Source organism: Telopea speciosissima, chromosome 2, assembly GCF_018873765.1.
Source record: "Telopea speciosissima isolate NSW1024214 ecotype Mountain lineage chromosome 2, Tspe_v1, whole genome shotgun sequence".
Lineage (NCBI taxonomy): Eukaryota > Viridiplantae > Streptophyta > Magnoliopsida > Proteales > Proteaceae > Telopea > Telopea speciosissima.
The window spans coordinates 4,634,317-4,643,590 of NC_057917.1; the positions used below are offsets into that span (position 1 = coordinate 4,634,317).

Here is a 9,274-nt window from a genome sequence, read left to right on the forward strand (position 1 = left end):
GTCAATGGACGATGGAAACTCAATTGGTGAACACCCCATACATTTGGCTCACGAGGGATGCGTGAACACTCCATTCATTTTGCTCACGAAGGATCCGTGATCATCCTCCTTGAAGGACTCCATTTCGAAATGACTGGCAGTGTTCAACAACTTTCTGTCGCAACCCTGCCGCTGAGCAGAAGTGCAGAACACAGTCTCTTTTTTTTTTTGCAACAGCCTCTTAATATCATTTGGGCAGAAGGCGCTGAACACCATCCCTCTACAGCCTGCCACAAGACCCATTTCGGTGTCTCCCTCTCTTTTAAAATTACTTTCTAACCCATTGCTTTCTCCTCTTTTTACCAAGAACATCAACCCATAGTCAACCCAATTAAACCATAGTGAACCCATTGAGTCCATTGAGTCAGCCAAGTACTTCTAATTGGACCCAAATTGACCAATTTAATTCAATTGCAACTCAAATGAACCCAAATCATGTTAATTGATTTCTAATTAAGGGAAGCAGTTTTTTGCATGGGAGTGTGGCCTGCGCCAGCACTTCCATGTGTCTATCTCTCTCCTCCTTAAAACAAGGAGGCAGAAATGTCTTTTCACATGGGGAGGAGAGAGATAGACTCATGGGAGTGCTGGTGTAGGCCACACTCCCGGATAGAAATTTTTTTCCCTCTAATTAAATACACACTTTGATCAATCTAGATGGTTAAAGTCCTAGCTACTTGCCTCAACTCAATTCAATTTACTTAATTTTCAATCATACCCAACTCAACCAGTTGTCACTCCTGGTAAAATGGGTCAAGGTTTGAGGTACTGAGTAGGTTAGAAGACATTGAGGAAGAGACAAAAGATACAGTACCTACTGAGCATAGAACTGAAAAGCTACCTGGAGATGCTGTAGATAAAGTCACGACTGACATACTAGCATCCTTCTAACCCTTGGATTAAGACAACTCATTTAAGATCTTTGATATAATTAAAGGAATAAAAAAGGACTAACTCAATTAAAACATTAATCAATTTGTGAATGAAAAAAACTCAATTAAAACATTAATCAATTTGTGAATGAAATTTTTTTTTACAGATAACTCTGGTATTAAGGTTTACAAATAAAACTGATGTAATTAAGGTAGTTAATTAAAATCTCAAATGATCTCTCTCTCTCTTGCTTAATCCACGATTAATCAATTGTTGCTTTTTGTTTTTGTCTTTTGTTTTTTTCCCTCTCAAACAACTTCCACGATCCTTACTACTAAGGTAGAAATAAAAAATATTCCTTATTCTTAAGGATATCTCCACCCCCCCTCTCTCTCTTCTCTCTGGTTTCTAATTTGACCAAAATGAAAAACATGTCCCATATTCTCGAATATCTTGCAAATATTATCCTTGATTTACCTTCTCATATTCCAACCATTTATACCAATGGTGAAGACTGTGCAAATATTGTCTCATAATCAAGATGGAGAAGAAATCAAGGATGAAGAGGAAACTGAAGGAGATAGTTGATGAAGGTGAACCCATTACACCCATTACACAATCTCCTCTCCTTGAGCTTTGATCATAGAAGAAATCTGCTGGATTTTTTAATAAGGATCGTGGAAGTTGTTTGAAAGGAAAAAAAAAATAAAAAAACAGCAATTGATTTATCATTAATTAAGCAAGAGCGAGAGAGAGATATTTAATTAACTACTGTATTTGAAGGTAGATAGTTATCTACCTTAATTAAAGTACAAGGATCGTGGAAGTTGATTGAATGAAAAAAAATAAAATTCAAAAAACAGCAATTGATTAATCGTGGATTAAGCAACCGAGAGAGAGAGATCATTTGAGATTTAATTAACTAAATTATGGGGAAAGGTTTCGTACACGGTGGTGTAAACCGTGTACGAAACCTTTCTCCTTAGTTTTAATACCCGTAATATTCTTAAAGAAGGTATTTTTCCCTATTTATCCCCATTTTATGACAATTTTACCCCACTAAACCTCTTCTTTCTGTTTAACAGTTAACTCATCAACGACTCCAACCCCTTTTTTCTGAGAACAAAACCAAACCCCTGAAACCCTATTCTTCTCCAAAATATATCTCTCCACACCCCCTTTTTTCTTTTTTGATTCTCCTGAATCTCTCTCCTCTCATGGCTTCACTCTCCTTTTCCTATCCATCTACCTCTTCATTCTGCAACCTTAAGAAAATATAATCCTAATACCAAAAACCAAGAACCAAGAACCAAAAACCAAAAACAAGAACCAAAAGGCAAAAAAAAAAAAAAAAACGAAGAAGATGGGAGTTGCAGAAAATCTTGTTAATAGAAATTGATTTACCAAGAAATTTGATCAAATTCTAGACAAATCACATCATGTGTAATTAGAATCCTTTTTTTCTAATGCATTCACTGCTATATGCCGTCTGGGTTGAGTTGGAATTTCATGTGTTCATACAGTTCGATGTGAGCGCCAGCATGTGGCTTCTCTTGTATTGCCTCCATTTCATTTGTGTAGAGAGAGTCTTGACTATCTGATGTTGTGTGTGCGTAGGTGTGATTTTGTTGGGTTGTCGCCATTTATTTGTGAGAGACCCCACAAATATAGAAACAGAGCTTGATTTTTTTTTTTCTGACTTTCTCTGTCTATGTATTGTGTAAGAATGAAGGAATTTCAGGTCAGTAATGGTGAAAATGATCTTCTTCTAATGTTGGGATGCATTGTAGGTATATAATAACTGGGACAGGAGAATTTGCGGCGTTGGAGTCGGCGACAGAGGCTGGCTGCGGGCACTGTAATCATAGAGGACGAACGGTAAACAGAGGAGAAGAGTCGTTTTTACTCAATCTGTACAATATTATTTGGGGATATAATGGGGAAAGGTTATTATTATTATTATTTTTTGGAAGAAATTAACTAAATTATTTAAAGTTAGATAATTATCTACCTTAATTACATCAATTTTATTTGTAAATCTTAATACCGATTACATGTAAAAGCTTTTTTCATTCTCAAATTGATTAATGTTTTAATTGAATTTGTTCTTTTTTATTCCCTTAATTAAATCAAAGGTCTTAAATGAGTTGTCCTAATCCAACAGTTAGTAGGATGCTACCATGGAAAATACGCCCCCTACAAGACCAAGTAGAGTTCTTTTCCCCCAAAAAAATTTATCATCATAATGCACTTTACTGCAAATCCCTCTCTGAAACCACATCTTCGTTTGATTCGTCTTCAAGCATAAACAATCGAAAATGAAAAAAAAAAAAAACCAAAAAATAGGGATTCAGTTGCATAAATCGATATAACCTCTCCAAGGAAAAAAAGGAAAACAATAAAAAAAAATCTTAAAAAAAAAAAAAAACATTGAACAAGAGACTTATTTGACATCAATTTCAAAAAAGTAAACATTTATACTTGAAAGTACTAGAAACAGAAGTTCCTATCAGAAATTTCCTTTTCATCCACGAACCCCAGTTTTTCGTCTTCAACCGAAAAAAACCGCATAAAAATTAGTGTCTCTTACTCAATTAATCATTAGCTCACACATCAATTGGATTAATCAGTAAAAATAATAAATAATTTCATAAATAACAAAAAAATTTTTTTTGATTGAATTTCATAAATAACAATTGTCGCATCATACATTGAAACATAAAATAAGTAAAATTTCTTGAAAAACAAAATGAAATTAATCAAATGAGTTGGGGATGGGGGTGGAAGTGGGGGCCGGTGGCTGTATATGTAAGCCAAGCAGGTGGGCGACGATACTCTACTATCTGGTAATCTTTGCCGATGCCTGTGTCATCTTGAATTGGTAACGACGATGACTCCTCATCAATACAATCATCTTCTAATCTGAATATGCCTTTATCATAATTCGACGTTACATTAGATTGATATCTGCAATAGAAATCGATGAAATAGATGCAATTTCCTCTAAAAGGATTATTAATATTAGAAAAAGAAGAAGAAGAAGATATGGAGAAAAGTGAAACCGGTCCCATAAACAAAATATTATCTTCTCCTATGCTCTTCACTGGCATCCATCTTTCATTTTCCCACTTAAAAACCATAAACCCAATTGTTTTTCTTCTATCTTCTTTTATCCATAATTTATCATTTTCATACTCTCTGAGATCCTGAAACGTTGATTTTATTTTCTGAACAACCATCAACACATCATCATCCAATTCCACTAACCTAAACGAATGTTTGCGAGACGATCTCTCGAACCACGGGAATTGATCATTGCAGAATTCAGGTTGTGGTTGCCGAATAGAAAAAATTTGCGTGGCCTCGCCGCTGCTGCTCCCGCTGCCGTGGGCGGCCATGTGGAAGAGATAAACATTGAGAGTAGAAATTTGTAGAGCATAGATTTTGTTGTTCCCATGATGGAATAAGACATCCGTGAAATAACAAAATTGATCTCCCTCATCCTCCTCCTCGTCATCATCATCATCATCATCAACATCATTACATGGAGAATTCATCTTAATAGGTTTATTATTAAAATCAATCCATGCTTTATCTCCGGGTCTAGTGAAGACCAATTGTTTGTTGATGCCGTAGATGGCGATAGCAATCGCAGCAGCAGGAGGAGTTGATGATAAGACAACCTTTTTAACACTGGATACCTCAATGGGTGGAAGGCCGAGTTTGGTGTTTGTGAAAGGGTTGTAAAGGTATAAGGAGTGATTACATGAACCACTTATAATCAACCAATCATGAGAAGAACCCTTAATAGTCGAACGTTTGAGAAGAAACTGTTGGTCAGGAAGGTCACGGAGGTGATAAAGCTTATTATTATTGGGGGATAACCCGAATATGCCATTACGAGAGGAGCCATTTACATTTGTCCTATAACGTAAAATCAACACAGGAAATTGATGGGATGGATGGTAGGATTTGTTTGGTAGGAAGGAGTACCATGACTTGCAGACCGACTTGAATCGTATGTAATCTACGTAAACATTATTGATGAGCCGCTCGCTTATCTTGACCACCAAATCCTCTGGAAGCCCCGACCATGATGATGATGATGATGATGATGATGATGATTCCTCTCTCTGCATTTGATATCTCTTCGGCTGCGACTGCTGCTGCTGCTTTTTCTTCTTTGTGTAGTACTACACTCTAAACTTTTAGCTTCATCCTTCTTTATAAGGGTTAAAAAATAAACCAAAAACAGAGAAACAGTCTGGGAACTAGTGGGGGTAGTTTCCGTATCAAGGGGAATTTGAATCCTCTATGGTCGGGCAGTTAGAATTGGGATATGTGACCGGATAGCATTTCTTAACGGTTACAATGTTGATATCCTACGTTACGTATGGGAAAAAGCGGCAAAAGATTCGCCCAACAACTTTTATTTTGGATTTTGAGTGCTACTAGCCTACTATTACTATTTTACCCTTTTGTTTGTACCATTTTACCGATACGATATAAGTACAATATCAGGTCATGGTTTGAAGAATCCGTATTCGATCGGCCAATTTGCATCGGTATCAATTGAGACCAATATTGATTCCAAGTCGATCCCATCTGATCTCGGTGGACCGATATAGACAAGGGTAAAATTTTAAATTAAAAAAAATATATATATATATATATATATTTTTTAAGGAAGCTGGGATAAAACCTAATTGATCTAGATCGATTACTAAAACCCGAGTCGGTATCCTCCCCATCGACATTGAAGAGGATTCCTCTCCAGTAACCTTCTCCTATTGCCACATTTCATATCAATTCACGGAGACTTAACTTGGTTTCCCTTATTTATTGTTATTATTTTTTTTTCTCTTATTGGTCTCAAGTCTCAACGGATATCGATGTGAATCGACCGATCCAATACCGATTCTTCAAACCATGATCCCGATATTGTGCCGATATCGTATTGGTCAAATGATACAAGCAAAGGGTACAATAGGTAAAAAAAATCTATATTTTTCATAAAGAAAACCAGTGGGTAAACTTATCAGATACAATCGATCAATGTCGATGCCATTATCAATATCCTATCGATTTTACAGGTGATCGATACCCACTCCGATTCCAGTGACCAATACCCGATCCGATACACTAGAGCATTAGTAAGCACTCCGACAATAATTTCTTCACCATCCTTCTGCAAGACCAAATCGGTAGTTTCCTCGATCTGTCAACTCAGTTTAATCCGATACTTATCATTTTTTGGGTTTTTGATTGATATTTTGGGGATTTTGACCGACTTTTTAATTTTTCAAAAATTTGTACGGATTTTTAGTGTTTTATTAAGGGTAATTTACACATACCACCCCTGAGGTTTAATGAAAGTATAATTTTTACCCCCCAATTTTGGATAATTCTGTGCCCCCTGAGGTTTACAAACGCTAATAAATACACCCATTCCGTCAGTTCATGACTAACCGGGTTAAATTTAAGAGACAGATTGACCAAATTGCCCTCATCTTCCCTAAATCTGAAACCCTCTTCACCCCTTCACTACTTCAGGAGTGGTATGTGTAAATTACCTAATAAATAAGAGAAGTGGAACGTTAACGTGGTGTTGTAGCGTGGCATGTATAAGCATCAAGGTATATCCGTGTGAGAAATGATCGGTGTATCCCTGGTCCTTTTCACCTTTCCGAGGGGATGCGCCAGTCAACTTGCCAGGTTCGATGATTAAATTACAGATCAGGATCGTCTCCAAGAAACCTAGCACCCAGGGTACTGCCAAGGGGCATCCAACGGCTGAGCTATGCCACACACATCTTGGTGCATGCCTAGGAATGTGTACGGCACAACCCAACGGCTAGCAGAACCCTTGACGTGCTGGTCTCCCTAGAGACGAACTAAATTCCTAAATTGCATAACCAACTTCCTAGAATGTTTGGTGGCATGAAAAAAAAAGGCAATCAATAGAGCCTACTACATGAATTTACATTGATTTTGCTGATAAATGTTCCCTTTTAGTGTTTTGACACAATTTGTAGTCACAGAAAGTTCTTGTAACTCCATCCCTACCTGGCGTAACAATCACAGAGACAGGATCGTCCTCTTAGCTCGGCCCAAGCCCAACCCAGCCTTAATTGACCCTGATTGGGTTGGGTAGGCCGAGTTGGCCCTGGTTGATCCTACTTTTGCAATCCTAACTGACCCTTCTTATTTTCCATTTTCTTCGTCCTATGCATTAAAAAAATTGAGAAACATGCTCTTCACTTGCATCCATCTTTCGTTTTCCCACTTAAAAACCATAAGCCCAATTGTTTTTCTTCTATCTTCTCTCATCCAAAATTTATCATTTCCAAACTCTATGAGTTGATGAAACGTTAATTTTACATTCTGAACAGTCATCAACACATCATCATCTAACTCCACTAACCTAAACGAATTGTTGCGAGACGGTTTCTTGAACCACGGGAATTGATCATTGCAGAATTCAGGTTGTGGTTGCCGAATAGAAAAAATTTGCATGGCATCGCCGCTGCCGTGGGCGGCCATGTGGAAGAGATAAACATTGAGAGTAGAAGGTTGTAGAGCATAGATTTTGTTGTTCCCATGCCATGATGGAATAAGACATCCGTGAAACCATAAAATTGATCTCCCTCATCCTCCTCGTCATCATCATCATCATCAACATCATTACATGCATGGAGAATTCATCTTAATACGTTTATTATTAAAATCCATCCCTGCTTTATCTCCGGGTCTAGTGAAGACCAATTGTCTCTCTTGATGCCGTAGATGGCGATAGCAACCGCAGCAGCAGGAGGAGTTGATGACAAGACAACCTTTTTAACAGTGGATACCTCAATGGGTGGGGAGGCCGAGTTTGGTGTTTGCGAAAGGGTTGTAAAGGTATAAGGAGTGATTACATGAACCACTTATAATCAACCAACCATGAGAGGAATCCTTAATATTGGAAGGGTTGAGAAGAAACTGTTGGTCAGGAAGGTCACGGAGGTGATAAAGCTTATTATTATTGGGGGATAATCCGAATATACCATTACGAGAGGAGCCATTTACATTTGCCCTATAAGGTAAAATCAACACAGGGAATTGATGGGATGGATGGTAAGGTTTGTTTGGTAGGAAAGAGTACCATGACTTGCAGACCAACTTGAATCGTATGTAATCCGCGTAAACATTATTGATGAGCCGCTCGCTTATCATGACCACCAAATCCTCTGGAAGCCCCGACCATGATGACCATGATGATGATGATGATTCATCTCTCTGCATTTGATTTCTCTTCGACTGCAACTGCAACTGCGACTGCGACTGCGACTGCTTTTTATTCTTGCATGGGTGGTACTACACTCCAAACTTTGAGCTTCATCCCTGTTTATAAGGGTTAAAAATAAAACCCAAAACAGAGAAAGAGTCTGGGAACTAATGGGGTAGTTGCCGTATCAAGGGGATAGTAACAATTTGAATCCTTTACGGCCAGGCAGTTAGAATTGGGATATGTGGCCGGATAGCATTTCTTAATGGCTACAATGCTGATACGTTACGTATGGGAAAAAGTGGCAGAAGATTCGCCCAACTACTTTTATTTTGAATTTTGAGTGCTACTAGGCTACTATTATTATTATTGGGATGAACTTCTCGGATTTTAATCCCCTCAGGTTCCCCAATCTGTAAGTTCATGTAAGTACCCTTTTAGAATGTCGACAGTTGTCTTATTCTAATCCTACGGTCAAAATTGATTTTTAGACTTAACTATGGTTCAAACCCAACCCTCTTCTCTCTCCTCTCACACTCCTCTCGGCGGTAACCTCTCCTCTCTTCTCCCCTGTCTTTCTCTCTCTCTCTGCCGGAGCAGAAGTAGGGTAATAACAGTCGCCTCTTTTTGCTTATTTTTCGCTTCGCCATTGCCGGCACCATTTTAGGAAACTTCTATGGATTTAGAATTGGTGACAACAACCGATGCAGGAGTACGAGAATCTCAACCCTGCATGTCCACCTCCCCCTGTTCTTCGTTCTTCGTTAATAAGCAATGTCCTGGCTGTGATTTAGAGGAACTGATTTCACCACCGGCAGTCTCTTTCTCTTCATCGGGTTTCAGATCATCAATTCCTAACACTAATTGAATTAACGAAGTGAAATCAATTCAATAAAACATCAACAGAAAAAAAACCCAAAAAACTAAATAGGAGAAACCGTAAAAAGAGAGGAATGGTTGTTGGCGGCTTTTTCTTTCTTTTTTCTTATCTTGCTTTCTCTTCTTTGCACCTGATGGCATGATGAGGTATTATGGGTTAGTGTATGTGAAGATGATGGTGATGAGTTCTTCTCCTTACCACTCTGTAAAAGGGCC

At 38.0% G+C, this 9,274-nt stretch overlaps 1 long non-coding RNA gene across 1 annotated transcript; it reads right to left on the bottom strand.

The window, feature by feature from the left end:
• Nucleotides 1-1,233: 1,233 nt before the first annotated feature.
• On the bottom strand, nt 1,234-8,999 carry LOC122653073. The gene is made up of 3 exons (XR_006331699.1): nt 8,921-8,999; nt 8,219-8,223; nt 1,234-1,246 (listed from the first exon to the last, which is right to left on the bottom strand). It is a non-coding gene; the product is annotated as an uncharacterized LOC122653073 (long non-coding RNA).
• Between the last annotated feature and the right edge of the window lie 275 nt (nt 9,000-9,274).